At 38.7% G+C, this 15,546-nt stretch overlaps 1 protein-coding gene across 1 annotated transcript in view; it reads right to left on the bottom strand.

Moving 5' to 3' along the window:
- Nucleotides 1-15,546, bottom strand: part of LOC132824704 (cyclin-dependent kinase inhibitor 1B-like) — a 53,543-nt gene that overhangs the window by 12,745 nt on the left and 25,252 nt on the right. The window lies entirely within an intron of this gene.

Raw genomic sequence — 15,546 nt, 5'->3', positions numbered from 1 at the left:
TTCCTGTTGTGCAAAGTCCAAATTAAGAAAATTTTGCCAATGTTTTAAGTCACTAACCTGAAATATTAACTTGGTCCACAGATGCAGTATTTCCAGTTTCTTTTTTCAAATTTCCAACATCTTCGTTATTTTGTTTAACTGTTGATGTTTGGAACAATTATTTTTAAAAACTCTTGAAAATAGTCGAATTGAATGTAGTCATTGAGAAGTAGTTTAAAAACTCAGCACCTGTAAAGTCAAAAATTCAGAACTTATTGTTCTATGGTGTGATATAACTTAATATAACTTTTGGAGTTGAGGTTTCAAAATTGTAAATGAATGTTGGTTACTTTGCCTTTAAAAAAAAACAAGCTCAGAAAGGCCTTCCGCAGCAGTGACCCAAAACAACATTGCTCAGAAAGCAAGATGTTGCAGGTCTTGTGGAGTTAATAGAAAGTTGTTTATGTTATGTGGTAGGTAGAGTAAAAACGGTAGGCCATTAGCTTGTATTCAGTCAAGATTAATCAATTATTGTTTTCTAAATTGTTATCAGAGATTGAATGTTTTTATGGTAGTTCAGAGGAGACCTGACTGGGCTAAAAGACAAAGTTAGTTATCTCTCCTTAAAAAGGAGTACAGGACAGTTCAGGAAAAACAGTCAGCTCAGTTGAAAGGTTTAGTTTGTGCAACTTATAAACCAGGATTGATTGGTAAGAAAACTGAAGGTTATTAAGATTAAGAAAACTCCGGCTCAGGAAGAAACTCAGGAAGAGCTCATGTTGGAAAATTTGGAAAATTTTCAAATTGTCTCCACAGATTTTTTCTTTGCTAGAGACCTTTTGGGATTCGGTTAATTAGAATCCTAAGATGGAGTGTAATTACAATGGATTTGAATCTCTATAAACAGATAGTTTTGACCGGTTTCTGGCACTGTGTTTTAAGACTTCTTTAATTGCATTTTATATTTGGATAGCTTGGTTTTTAATTAGCTCTTTGTGCTATAAATTTCTTTGCTGTTGTTAAGGAAACTTTGCAGCCTCATGTGATGTTTGAGTGACTAAGCACCATGTTAACTAAAGTTATAAAAAAAAGTGATCTATCAAGTCAGGCCTCTTTCTGGGATTTGAATTGTAAAGTAGTGCCATCAGCTGGACAAAACATGGATCAAACTCATGGAAGAGTTCCTAAAGTTTTTTTTAAATAACAAGAACAAATGCCTAGAAATTGAGAACCCTTTTTGACATCAAGAACAGATGTATTAATACCTGTGAACATTTGAAGGGTGGTAGATTTGTTCATGGAAGACTTGCTGTCTCTTTCTAGTTCCTAATTAACAGCAATCATATTGCTGAAAAGGAAGACATGTACAAGATTGTCTTCCACTCATCAAGATAAATGCCAACCAATCAACAAGGTTATTCTGCTGTATAAATTGTTGTAATCATTTGAATTTCTTGTATTTTTCCTAACAAGTACAAGGTGAAAAGCATTAGGTGACAAGTCTCTTCCTCACAGTAATATTCAAAGTTCAATACTACCAAGTGATTAGTGGACACATGAATTTAGTCATAACTGGTAAAAAGTGCATTCAAAAGTTCTTTTGTACTCAAACTCAAGTAACAGAATCTGGAATGAGGGGAAGCACCATCCAAATCTCATTCATGAATCATTTGGCTAAATAATCTTTAGCAAAATTATCCTCTCTCAGTGGTTGTAAATTTGAATTACATTTGACAATAACTGGCTGGCAAAACCTATGGCTGTTTAGGATCCAAAAGCAGTTCTTCAGGGAGGTAAATGTTCATAAGTGTAAACATTTACAGTCACTATTATACCAAAGCTTTACTGACAACATATGTCAGATTCTCAATATGATCAGAATCCAACGAAGAATGTAATTAAATTAGGTAACAGACAACCAAAGATTAACCAATCATGCGAAAAGCTTTACAGATGTCAATTTTAAGAAATACTCAAGCTAGGCCTTGCAAGTTACGTTTTTAAAATGATTTCACCTTCATTACAACAAGTTTACAACAATATAACATGCAACCAGAGTGTAGACTGGTGAAAATAAATCTTTGAAAAACAATTTTCCCCAGATTTTAATACATTAATTGGTTGAAGCTGTCAACTTGATTGTCTTGGACTCAACCTGGAAATGGAGGAACTATAATCTAAAAATCTTGTATTCTGTAGAAGCTAGTTTCATTGACAGCAGATTCGTATTCACTGGCAAATTTGGACAGGTTGAAGTGAGTATCTTAATGTCAGTCTTTACTTATTTGAATGGGATGAATATGCCACATATTTAATATTTTGTAAAACTGCAGCTAAGACTTTAACATTTATTTACAATAGCTACAAACTGCATTATTCTAGAATTAAGTGAGCTTTTAGTTTTGGTATCTAGTTCAAGATCACCTTACAAGCATTTCCAGTCTCTGAGTTCAGAAACCTTTACCCAGTTGGATGCAAATCTGGAGCATAGAGTCCATTATACAACATAGAAACAGGCCCTTCAGCCCACCATGTCTATGCCGACTAACAAACATCAAGCTATACGAATCCTATTTCCCAGTATACTAAATTAAATATTCAAAAAAAAATTAACATGGTTTAAATATCTCCATGGAATGAACACGGACTGATTTCAATTTTCAAGTGAGATGAGAATTAATGTCCTTGACAACAAGGCCACATTTGACAGAATGCGGCATTGAAAAGCCCTATTAAAAAAGGAGTCAACAGAAAACTCTCCACTGGTTGGAGACATTCCTAGTCTAAAGGAAGTTGGTTATGGATGAAATATGGATGTAGACAAGCAGGAGGCTGGAAGAACACAGCAAGCCAGGCAGCATCAGCAGGTGGAGAAGTTTCGGGTGTAACCCTTCTTCAGGACTGGGGGTGTGGGTGTACGGTCATTGCTGGAGGTCAGTCTTCTCAGCTCCAGGAGTTCGTCAATGTGGTGTCCTAGGCCCAACCATCTTCCCTCTGAACTCAGGGACCCATCCAGGTATCTTGTACATGTGGCATTTGTACCAGCCTCCACCACTTCCTCTCGCAGATCATTCCATGCATGCACCACCCTCTGCAGGAAAAGTTTCCCCTTAGGTCCATGTTAAATCTTTCCTCTCTCACTTTAGACCTATATCCTCTCATTTTTGACTCCACTAACCTAGGGAAAAGACCTTGACGATTTACCCTATCCATGCCCAGTATGATTTTACAAACCTCTATAAGGTTACCCCTCAACGTCTGATGCTGCAGGGAAAATAGCCCCAGCCTATTCAGCCTCTCCCTATAGCTCAAACTCTCCAACCCTGACAGCATCCTTGTAAATTTTTTCTGAACCATTTCCAGTTTCACAACATCCTTCCTAAGCAGGGAGACCAGAATTGAATGCAGTATTCCAAAAGTGGCCTGAACATGTCCTGTATAGCCATAACATGACCTCCAAACTCATATACCCAATGCGCTGGTCAATAAAGGCAAGCATACCAAATGCCTTCGTCACTATCCTGTGTGCTTGCAATTCTACTTTCAAGGAACTATGAACCTGCACTCCAAGGTCTGTTTGTTCAGCAACACTCCCCAGGATCTTACCATTAATTCTACAGATCCTGTCCTGATTTGCCTGTCCAAAATCCAGAACTTCACATTGATCTAAACGAAACCCTATCTGCCACTCCTCGGCCCATCTGATCAAGATTCCACTATACTCAGAGGTAACTTCCTTGGTTGTCCACTACACCACCAATTTTGGTATCATCTGCAAACTTATTAACCATGCTTCCTATGTTCACATCCAAATCACTTATACAAATGACAAAAAGCAATGGACCCAGCACCAATCATTACGGCACGCCACTTGTCAAAGGTCTCCAGTCTGAAAAACAACCCTCCACTACCAACCTCTGTCTCCTACCTTCAAACCAGTTTTGTATCCAAATAGCTAGTTCTTCCTACATGCCATGTGATCTAACCTTACTAACCAGTCAACCATGTGGAACCTTGTCGAACACCTCACTGAAGTCCAGATGGATAATGTCCACCACTCTACCCTCATCAATCCTCTTGATTACTTCTTCAAAAAACTCAATTAATTTAATGAGACATGATTTCCCACACGCGAAGCCATGTTAACTATCCCTAATTAGTTCTTACCTTTCCAAATACATGTAAATCCTGTCCCTTAGGAGTCCCTCCAACTTGCCCACCAGTGATGTCAGACTCATCGATTTACAGTTCTGTGGGTTTTCCTTACCACTTTTCTTAAATAGTGGCCCCATTCTAGCAACCTCCAGTCTTCCGACACCTCATCTGTGGCTACCAATGATACAAACATTTCAGCAAGTGGTCCACGAATCACTTCCAACAAAGTTCTAGGGTAGACCTAATCAGAGGCTAGGAATCATGCAGAGGGCAACATATATAACTTCCCACTTGTCTAAATGAGTGCTGCTTGAATAACACTCAAAAACAAACTTGACAACATCCAGAATAAAGCAGCCTACTTGATTGGCATCACATCCACAAATATTCATTACTGTCACCACTGAGGAAGGTTAGAGGGATTTGGCCAAATGCTGGTAAATGGGATTACATTAATTTGGGATATCTGGTCAGCATGTATGAGTTGGACTGAAGGGTCTGTTTTCGTGTTGTACATCTCTATAACTCTATAAATTGTAGTAACAGTAGTGTGTACTATCTACACGACATACCACAGAACTTCTTCAAGGCTCCACAGATCTTCCAAATCCACAACCACTATCATCTAGAAGGACAAAGGCAGTAGATACATCACTACCTGCAAGTTCCCTTACAAGTTGCAACTATCGTAACTTGTTTCTTTACTTTCACTGAGTCAATATCCTAGAACCCCCTCCCTAATGGCATTACAGGTCCACCTACAGCAAATGGTTTGCAGTGGTTCAAAAAGGCAACTAGGGATAGGCAATACACACTGGCCCAGCCACGACCAATGAATACATTTTCAAAAAAATAATTTAAGGATAGGTGTGTGACAAATTAAACAGTGAGCAGAGGGAGTTCTGAAGTTCAGAATAAAAGACCTAAGTGACAATAGTGCCTGGAATATTTTTCAAAAATTGCTCTTGGGATTTGAGTGCTATTATTGTCCATCTCTAACTGTCCTTTAGGATTGTGGAGAGCCACTTACAAAGTGGCATGGAAGGCCATATCAGAGAGCAGTAACCACATTAATTTTGATCTGAAAACTCAGGCCAGAACAGGTAAGGACTACAGAAGTGAACCAGCTAGGTTTTTACAACAGTCCAAGACCTTCATGAACAATATTAAAGTGAAACAAGCATCTTAAGTCCATATTTCATAACTAAATAATAATTCTCTCCAGCAGAAAGGATTTGAACTCTCCTCTTTGAAGGATTTATCTAGGCCTCTGGATTATTAGCCCAGTAGTCTTACCACTTGCCATCATCCTAACTGTAGAAACTAAGCATGGTGCTTTTGGGATCTGGAGATGGAAAAACCGGAATAAACAGTGAAACAAATACTGAACTCTGTAGGAATGACCATAATCACAACCACTTCTACAATTTACCATTGACTGTGATCATGGCAAAATATCACTATTTGTGGTTCTCTGCAATCAATCTAATTCAGATCTTATGGGCTCATCAAGCAGCTTAGAAAGGCTAGAATGACATGTAGTATTGATTCAAGTTTCAAGTTGCTTCTAGATGCTCTGTAGCAGTTAAATAGCCACCACGATAAATGAATATCAATTAGACACAAAAAGACGACCCACTAGTATCCTTACATACAGATGATGAAGGACACCACTTCGACTTGGACAATACATCCATCCTAGGGCAAGCCAAACAGAGACACACACGAGAATTCCTAGAAGCATGGCATTCCAACAGGAACTCTATCAATAAACACATTGACTTGGATCATATTTACCACCCCCTGAGAAAAAGAACAGGAAATGACATGGCCACCTGAAATGACATCACCAACCCAATGAAACCTAAACACAAACAGAAAGTGGGCCATACCAGCAGTGCTTCATTTGGAGACTCATTGATGAGGTTATCTAGTATGGTTACAAAACATCTGAAAACATACCTTTCAGCTCAGTGAGCAAACCTACATCCAGTTAAATAATACTTATGTTTTCGAGTAAGGTGATTAAAAGCAAAATATAGAGACCTGAAACCATGCAGTGTGATCTTCAATTCCAGAGTAGAGTCAGTGGATTCAAAACGTTAGCTATATTTGTCTCCACAGATGCTGTCAGATCTGAATATCCCCAGTACTTTGTTTTTAATTAAAAGCTAATTATAATCATTTATTTGTAAAGCACAATGTATAACACCATAAACGTGTGAAAATGACTTTCAAGCCTCAATTTATTAAAATAACACTTGTAACACCCTGTCTAACATAATCCTTAGATGCATTTAACTTGGGCCACACACCTCTTCCTCCTTCTGCAAAATGCCAGCTTTCAGCCTCAGTTCTTTAAATCTACCAGTTTTTAACCCTCTCGTGGCCATAAATTTTAAACAAATTTGTTCAACCTTTAAATTTCATGTCTGGATAATTAGTAAAGACCTAGCCTTTAGCCTTAAAGTTTTGAAAGCTTTAGCAACAACAGGCAGATGTAGGAGAATTGGAAATGGCTTTTTTCTTTAAACTTGTGTAAATACAGCTTTGTTAAAATTCTATATTTACAAAGGTAATGAATTTTGCTAAATCCTTTCTGTTGAAACATTATTCAAAAAATCCTGTTCTGAATTTTGTTTTTTTTTTAATATCCAGAGAGGCGTTTAGGCACCACTGAATATTCCTTCCTCACTTACTCAGCAATGCTATTTCTCTCCTTTATCCTTTACAACTAAGTTACCTGTGTTTTGATCTTTTTGGCTCAGAGATAGGGACACCATCACTGTGCCACAAGAGCTCTCAGCTTCCACCTATAGGAGGTCATTTATCAACCTGTCCAGACATGTTATGACACACCTCTGGATTGAACAAATTGTTTCTGGTCAAGAGGTAGGGATACTACCAATGCATTACAAGAGCCCCTTCTTGGAACACAAGCAGAGTCCTCCACTACAACAAAGTTTGCAATTGAATATCCTGCATTTGGAGACATCACAGGCATCAGTACAGCTTAAGAGCAATGGGCTAGCCTCAACCTGGGAAAGCCATTTTTTGTTATCATGCTCCTTCCTTTTTGCTCTTGTTCTCCTCTCTTTTACACCGAGTTGATAGAGATAAGGTCTGGGGAGAAATGCTTCTCTGTCATACATACTATTAAAGCTACTAAACAGTATCTGCTAAACAGCTGGCTTCAAGTTTGTTACTGATCCCTTCCAGTGCCTCCACTTGGAAGTAAAACTTCATGTATTTGTAATAAATGTATTATTTGTTGTTTAACGGACTTTATTCAAACTGTTAGATTTAATAAAAGTGGTTTCACAAATCCTAAGAGTAAGGTTGTAATCTACAGAAATAGTAAAAGAGCAACTTAAGGAAAATGTTGGTACAAATGAAAACTAACCTCAGATAATCCAAATTGGTTTAACCAGATACTCTATGCTCAAAAATAATCATAATCATAGAGATGTACAGCATGGAAACAGCCCCTTCAGTCCAACTCATCCATGCCGCCAAGATATCCCAAATTAATGTAGTCCCATTTGCCAGGGCTTCGCCCATACCCCTCCAACCCTTCCTATTCATGTACCCATCCAGATGCCTTTTAAATGCTGCAATTGTACTAGCCCCCACCACTTCTTTGGCAGCTCTTTCCATACATAAACTAACCTCTGCATGAAAATATTGCCCCTTAGGTCCCTTTTAAATCTTTCCCCTCTCACCACAAACTTATGCCCTCTAGTTCTGGACTCCCCCAGCCCGGGGAAAAGACTTTGTCTATTTTGTTAAGAGAGGCTATGGATCACATTGTTTAAGAAGGTTTGTGACCATAGTTTTCAGTTTTCTTTTTAAAAAGCACTCGAAGTACAAGTTTATTACTGCCATTTATAATATTTATTATACAAGTGTGGGATACAGTGTCATTACCGAATGCCATGTTCCAAAATATTTAAAAATCCCCAAACAAAACTGATTTATTTTGTAAAACAAATTATTCTATTACATATTGCAAGCTTTTGCAGGTGAAGGAATTTTAATAATGCTATGAATGCTGCGGCACATCTCTTAAGTTAATTTATTTTTTCTCTATAAGTAGTTTTTACTTCTGCTATTTTTGAAATAGCAACAAGAAATGAAAATAGTGTTTTTGAATGATACATTATCCTTGAAAATTGGATTGGAGGTGCTTCGTGCATTGAGGGAAGTTACACAGGCTAGACTCTACTGGTAGCATAGCAGCTAAGAGAACACCATTGCAATGTTGAGACAGAGGCTTTGAAACATTACACCAAAGAGGCTACATTTGGGCTGTGATTTCAAATTTGTCAACGGTGATTTGAGAATGAAAATAAAAACCACTTTACATTTCAAATTTAGAGTCATAGAGATGTACAGTATGGAATTGAAGTACAAACTGTAACTTAACTGAATTTTTGGTTTGAATGGGGAAGTTTTGAAGCCAACATGGAAATAATAGTTCCCTAATGTTCGTGGAGAAATATTGGCTGCCTAGTTCCTGCTATAGCCATGGCCACCACAAGTCTTCTGCCTAGGCCAAATCAATAGGGTGGTTCACTCCCATGTTTGCTGCTGATATACTGAATCAAGAGAAACAGCTAGTGATTATACATGCAGAAAGCAGATAGGTGAATAAAATTCAATTTATTGTCACTAGTACCAAGGCACAGTGAAAAGCTTTGTCTTGCAAGCAGTACAGGGAGATCACAGAGTTAAGTAGCATTGATAAGTAAATAATAGGTAAACAGCAGCAAAAACAAAAACACAGATACAGGTGAATGTTAAGAGTTTGTGAGTCCATTGAGTATTCTAATAACAGTTGGGTAGAAACTGTTACAAAACCGGCTGGTGTGTGTGTTCAGGCTTCTGTACCTTCTCCCCAATGGTAGATCTTGTAGAAAAACATGGCCAGGGTGGGAGGGATCTTTGAGAATGCTGGCGGTCTTTCCTTTACAATGGGCCTGGTAGATGGATTCTATTGATGGGAGATTGTCTGGGCCGAGTTCACCACTCTCTGTAACCATCTCCTATCTTGAACGGTACAGTTGCCATACCAGATAGTGATACATCCAGACTGAATGCTGTTGATGGCACACCTGTAAAAGTTGGCAAAGGTATTCGCCGTCATGCCAAACTTTCTCAGCTGCCTGAGCAAAAAGAGATGTTGTGGGGGCCTTTGTAACCAGTGCATCCACATGAAGAGTCCAAGAAAGCTTGTTGTGGATGACCACTCCCAGGAGCTTGACCCTCTCCATTTGTTCCACCTCTGTGCTGTTAATGTGTAAGGGGGCAAGACTAACATCCCGCCGAAAGTCAATAATGAGTTCCTTGGTTTTGCCAGCATTGAGAGCTAGGTTGTTTTCAGTGCACCATTTTTTCAAAGTCTTCCACCTCCCATCTGTAGTCTGTTTCATTGCCATCTGAGATTCGACTGATTATGGTGGTGTCATCAGCGAACTTGTAAGTGACATTAGCCTGGCATTTGGCAACGCAGTCATGGGTATACAGGTAAGCTGGAAATGAGACAGTCAGGGGAATAGAAAGGCCAAAGGTCCAGCAAGTCAGGAGAAGGAGCTATTTAGCCAAGGTCAGGGAGTGGAGAATCAGGACTGAAGTCCAGGAACAACGATGTAGCCATCAAAACTAAAAAATAGGCTGTGATACATACTACTGAGTTTGTTATTATGTGTATTGGGCACTGTGCACCTCTTGAGATCGAATCCTCACGCCCATGTTTCAAACTTCACGACCAATGAGTTAAACATGCCTTGTGTTTTCTGTCCATTACCTGCCTCCTGAATGCTAAAAAAAGCCTGGTCTTCAAAATTACATAGGCAACTATTGGACTATCAAGTGGTTAATGGAAACAAATTGACAGTTGGATGTCCAGCAGTTGTGCTGCAGGAAAATATACAAACAGGAAATTAGCAATACAAGCAAGAAAGGTACAGATGCAATTAGGGGCAACTTTAATCTGCACATACATTGAGCAAATCAAATATGTCGAGGAGTGTATACAAAGATGGTTTCTTGTCACAATGATTCAGAAAACTGGACATCCCAGACTGGGTATTGTACAATGAGAATGGGATTTATTCCCAAGCTGGTTATGCAAGGCCTCTGGGGCAGGGCAGGGCCGAGAAAAGAGCAAAAATGATATGATAGAATTCTTCGTTAAAAAAAAGGTGAAGAGTAATGTACTTGATTCTGAGACGAGGGTCCTGAATCTAAATAAAGGTAACTATGCTGATAAGACGTAAGTTAGCTATGATAAATTGGTGCATGTTTACTAAAGGGATGACAGTGGACAGTCAATGGCAAACATTGAAAGAGTGCACAGAGAAAATGCAACTATTGTTCATTCATGTCGGACACAAAAACAAAATAGGAAAAAAGTGACTAAAACGAGAAATTAAGGAAATTAGAGTCAAGGAAGAGACATACAAATTGACCAAAAAAGACCGTAAACCAGAGGATTAGAAGCAGTTTAGATTTCTGCAAAGGAGGACAAAGTAAGTGGGGAAAATACAGTACATGAGTAAACTTGTGGGAACAAACTTTTGAAGCTTTTACAATTAGTTTGAATGGGAAGAGAAAAAGATTAGCGGAGACAAATGTAGGTCACTACGTTTAGAAATAGGGTAAGTTAGACTCTGGAATAGTGCCTATGGATTTACTATTTTTGCTAAAACGGGTTCAGAGAAAACAGAATTATAGTCTGGCTAGCCTGACATTAACAGTAGGGAAAATACTGAATTCAATTACAAAATATTTTAATAGCAGATCACTTGGAAATCAATGATAGGATTGGACAGTCAACATAGATTTCTAAAATGAAAATCATGTTTGCCAGATCTACTGAAAGTTTTGGAGGATGTAACTAGTAGAGTTAATAAATGTGAAGTAAGTGGACGCCATTTACTCAGACTTTCAGAAGGCATTCAGTAAGGTCCCACATAACAGATTAGAATATAAAATTAAAATGCATGGAATTGGATAGATAGAGAATGGGTTGGCAGACAGGAAACAAAGCAGGAATAAATGAGTCATTCCCCCCACCCCCCAATGTGGCAGCCGTTGACCACTGGGGACCTATGGGATAAGAATTCAAACACCAGCTTTTCACAATATCCATTCATGATTTAGAAGAGGGAACTAAATGTGATAAGTCTAAATTTGCAGGCAACATAAAGCTTGATGGGAAGCTGAACTATGAGGAGCAGGCAGGGATGCTTCGTTGTTATTTCAACAAGTGGAGTGAATGACCAAATGCATGCAGATGAAGTGTATTGTGGATAAAATGTGAGGCTATTCAGTTTGTTGCCCAAAACAGAATGGCAGATCTTTTAGCTGAATGGTGCCAGTTTGGGAAACGGGGAGGTGCAGCAAGACCAAAAAGTTCTTCTATACCATTTGCTGAAAGTAAGTATGCACATGCAGCAAGGAGTGAAGAAGACAAATGGTACATTGTAATTTATAGCAAGAGAATGCGAGTACAGATGCAGGTATGTCTTGCTGCAGCTGTATGGTGCCTTGATGAGACTGCACCTGGAGTACTGTATGCAGCTATGGTCTCCTTATGTGAGGAAGGAATATTCTGGCTGTGGTAGGAGTGCAATGAAAGTGTGCCAGACTGATTTACAGGATGGTAAGACTGACTCAAGGTGACTGGATTGGTTACGACTATATTCACCTGAGTGTAAGAATAAAGAGGGGTCTCTTCTAAACCTATATAATTCGAACATGACTAGTTAGAGTAAAACACAGGAAAGATGCATGCTCCCGATGACTGGGGAGTCCAGAACAAGAGATTGCACTTGAAGAATGCAAGCGAGATCATTTTAGGACTGAGATGAGGAGAAATTTCTTCACCCAAACGATGAAGAGCCTGTGGAATATGTTACCACAGAAACAGTTGAGGCCAAAACACTGGATATTTAAAGAAAGAATTAGATGTAATTCTTATGCTTAAAGGGATCAAAGGGCATGGAAGAAGGCAGGAACAGGTACTTTGTTGAATGATGAGCCATGATCATACTGAATGTCAGAGCAATTAAATAAGATATCTCTGCTCCTATTTTCTTTTTGATTGGTAGGGAAATTATGAAATTAGAAAAAATGCAAATCAAATTTTGCATCAAAGCATGATGTACAAGTTGTTCAAATTTTCCTAATGAAAATGTCAAAGTAGCTATTCAAAAATACAAAAAAGAGGCCCCTGTCCTTAATAAGAAGGAAAATATAAGTATTAATCATGTCAAAGGCCAAGTCAGTTACTAGAATAACAAAATACAGTGTACTTAATGACAGGATGTGTCACAGAAAATGTTATGATCCCAGTGTTTTTATTTGATAGGATCATAAAATGAATAAAAAGGTATATATCAACAATCCATCAATTCCAATGACATCTGTCAATTATCACTTAGATAAAATGTAAGTTGTTATTTATAAAATTTCTTGATTAGTATGCGTTATAAGGAGATGTCAAAGAATGGGGCTAAGAAACAATCACCCATGATTGAATGGCAGACCAGACTCGATACACCATATGGTCTTCTTCTACTTCGAGATTTTATTGACTGTGGAATTTTAATCTGGAACTAAACTGTACTAGGATCCATCACAGAGAAGCAAGGATTGTATTTAAAAAAAAACATGTTGTTGGCAGTTTGACCAAAAGCTTGCTTACCAATTCATACTTTAAGATGTCATAGAAGAGGAGATTCAAGATGGCGGCGACCCAGCAAGTCTGAGTCTACAGTGCTCCTCCCAAGACTTGGGCAAAGTGGGTCACCCACCCCCACCACATTCACCAAATCATTTAAAATAGCTTTTATTTAATGTAATTAGTTGTTTAGTATTAAATTTAAATAATCTAATCTTTAGGAAAAATGACTAAAGGGAAGAGAGCCCACAGCTCTCAGCAAGTAGGAACCTCTCCCCCACCCTCTCCAGCTGCAGCTGAGGCGTCCGCAGCCGCCCCAGGGGACTTACCGACAGTAACAAGCCTTGTAGAAATGATCTCCAAACTGGATGTGAAGATCGATGCCTTTATCGAAGAATCCCGAAATCGATGGGACTCACTCTCAGCCACGCTGCAAAAGCACGACCGAAACATCCAGGAAATCGAGCGCCAAGTCAGAGGGGCGAAGTTAAAGGCCGCGATCTCCGAAACTACAGTGCAATCGGCCGTGGATCAGGTCCGGACTCTTGAACAGTGAGTCCGGACCTTAGAGAATTACATTGACGACCTCGATAATCGAGGTCGTCAAAAAAAATTCGTTTGCTGGGCCTTCCCGAACAGGAAGAGAAAGGCCAGCTTACAGCATTCCTCGAACAGTGGCTGCCACAGCTTTTAAATCTGGAGGCTGGATCAGGCCAGGTATGGGTAGAATGGGCCTACCGGGTCACAATACGCAGGCCCGGCTCGAACCAGCGCAGCCGCCTGGTCCTGTTCCGGCTGCAGAGCTATAGGGAGAGGCAGATACTCCTAGATGCCTCTAGAAATCTTGGAAAAGATCCCCAAGCCATGATCTATAAAGGATCCAAGATCATGTTATTCCAGGACTTCTCCCCGGCTCTGGTTCGAAAGAGGAAGGCGTTCGATGAGGTGAAGAAGTGTTTAAGGGACTTAAATATTCAGTACTCCTTACGCTATCCAGCTACGTTATGTTTTAACCATGAAGCATCTGGGTATAATTTCGGATCTCCAGAAAAGGCTAAGGAATTTTTGGACTCTCTTAGATAAATCATAAGAGACAATGGATGTTGGTTTGCCTTTTCCCCCATTCCGGTTTATATCCCCCCTCTTTTTTTTTCTTTTTTCTATCTTACTGTTTAATATTATCTTTGGGGGGGGGGGAGAGGGAGTTAATTATTTGCTCTCTATTTAACGATTTTCTCCCCCTCTTAGGGTTGTTTTATTTTATTATTTATATGTATGTATGTGTGTATGTGTATATAAAAATATGTGTGTGTGTGTACGCATGTATGTGTGTGTGTATATATATATATATAAATAAGCCGGGGGGGTTAGTTAATGTTGGTGGGGAGAGGTGGTTACCTTATTCTATTTTACTTTTGTCTCTAGGAGCGGGGTTATTTTCCCTTGCTATTTTATATTATTATATTTAATTATAATTTGTTGAAGTTATAATTTTATAGTTATATATGTTTATACATGGTATTAATATTACCAAATATACCCAGGTGTGGGGGGGGGGGGGGTGTAGGGTTCTCACTGTTAACTCTAGCTCTGTATTATATCTGAATTCTCCTCATCCTATTAAGGAGCGTCTGGGTCAAGGGTGGGGCACTGGTTGGGAGAGGATACGATGGACCATTGGAAAAGAAGTGATACCCCCTGGGAACAAGGGGGATAATCTCCATTTAAATATGTTTTTTTTATTATTTAGAAATAGTTTTTTTTATTATACTGTTGTGAGTGTATTAGAGAACCTTTATTTTTGTGAATTTTATATGTTCTATGCTCGGGATGTTTTAGATAGGGTTTCCCCTCCCGGGGGGTCTCGGATTTACCCGGATGATTATGGTTGATCAGTTGGTTAAGTGGTGCACCTGGAATGTCAAATAGGAAGAGACAATTTTCTGTTCTCTCCTTCCATACAAGGAAAAATATCTTGGTAAACTGGGTGGCTGAGGGGCCCCCCTGGATTTTCAAATTGGCACAGATTAATTATGGAAAGTATTCCCCTTGACTTCCTTATAAATATGGTGCACCGAAAGACTGAATTATTTTATAAAATATGGCAGCCCTTTTATACAGATATTTTGGCTATCCTAACAAGGGCTTTTATTTAATTGAGATTACAAACATGGCTGGTCCGGGGCCCCTTGGGAGAGGAATCCCGCACAAATATGGGTTTTGTTATATATGATGTTAACACATTCAGAGCATGTATTTCACTATCCAACTTCTATGTTAACCGTTGGGGGGGTTATTTTTTCTCTCCACCACCTTTTTTTTCCTCTCACTTTCTCTTATTTGAAAAATGTAAGTGACTCAATTATACACTCTGGCTAAGTGTAGGTTCGATTAGCAGTTAATTGCGTTTTGTTTTTTCTCTCTCGGTATTTTTCTTTTGTTAAATTTTGGTTATTGTATATTTAAGATTTATTTATATATCAATGTTTGTACTTGAGAGTTTTGTTTATTTTTGTAAATTTGTTAAAATGTTAAATTTCTAATAAAAATATCTATAAAAAAATGTCATAAAAGAAAGATATGTAGAAGAATTTGGGAAATAATTCCAGAATAAGTCTAGGAGGTTGGAGGCATAGCTCTCAACACAGTACAGCAATGTTTGCAGTAATAGCTGTCGCAGATATATGGTAAGGTTCATGCAGCGAAAAGGTTAAAAAGGGAACAGA

Source organism: Hemiscyllium ocellatum, chromosome 19 (genome assembly GCF_020745735.1).
Source record: "Hemiscyllium ocellatum isolate sHemOce1 chromosome 19, sHemOce1.pat.X.cur, whole genome shotgun sequence".
In the NCBI taxonomy this organism is placed as follows: Eukaryota; Metazoa; Chordata; class Chondrichthyes; order Orectolobiformes; family Hemiscylliidae; genus Hemiscyllium; species Hemiscyllium ocellatum.
The sequence above is the reverse complement of the archived record's forward strand: the minus strand, read 5'-3'. Positions and strand labels throughout refer to the sequence as shown.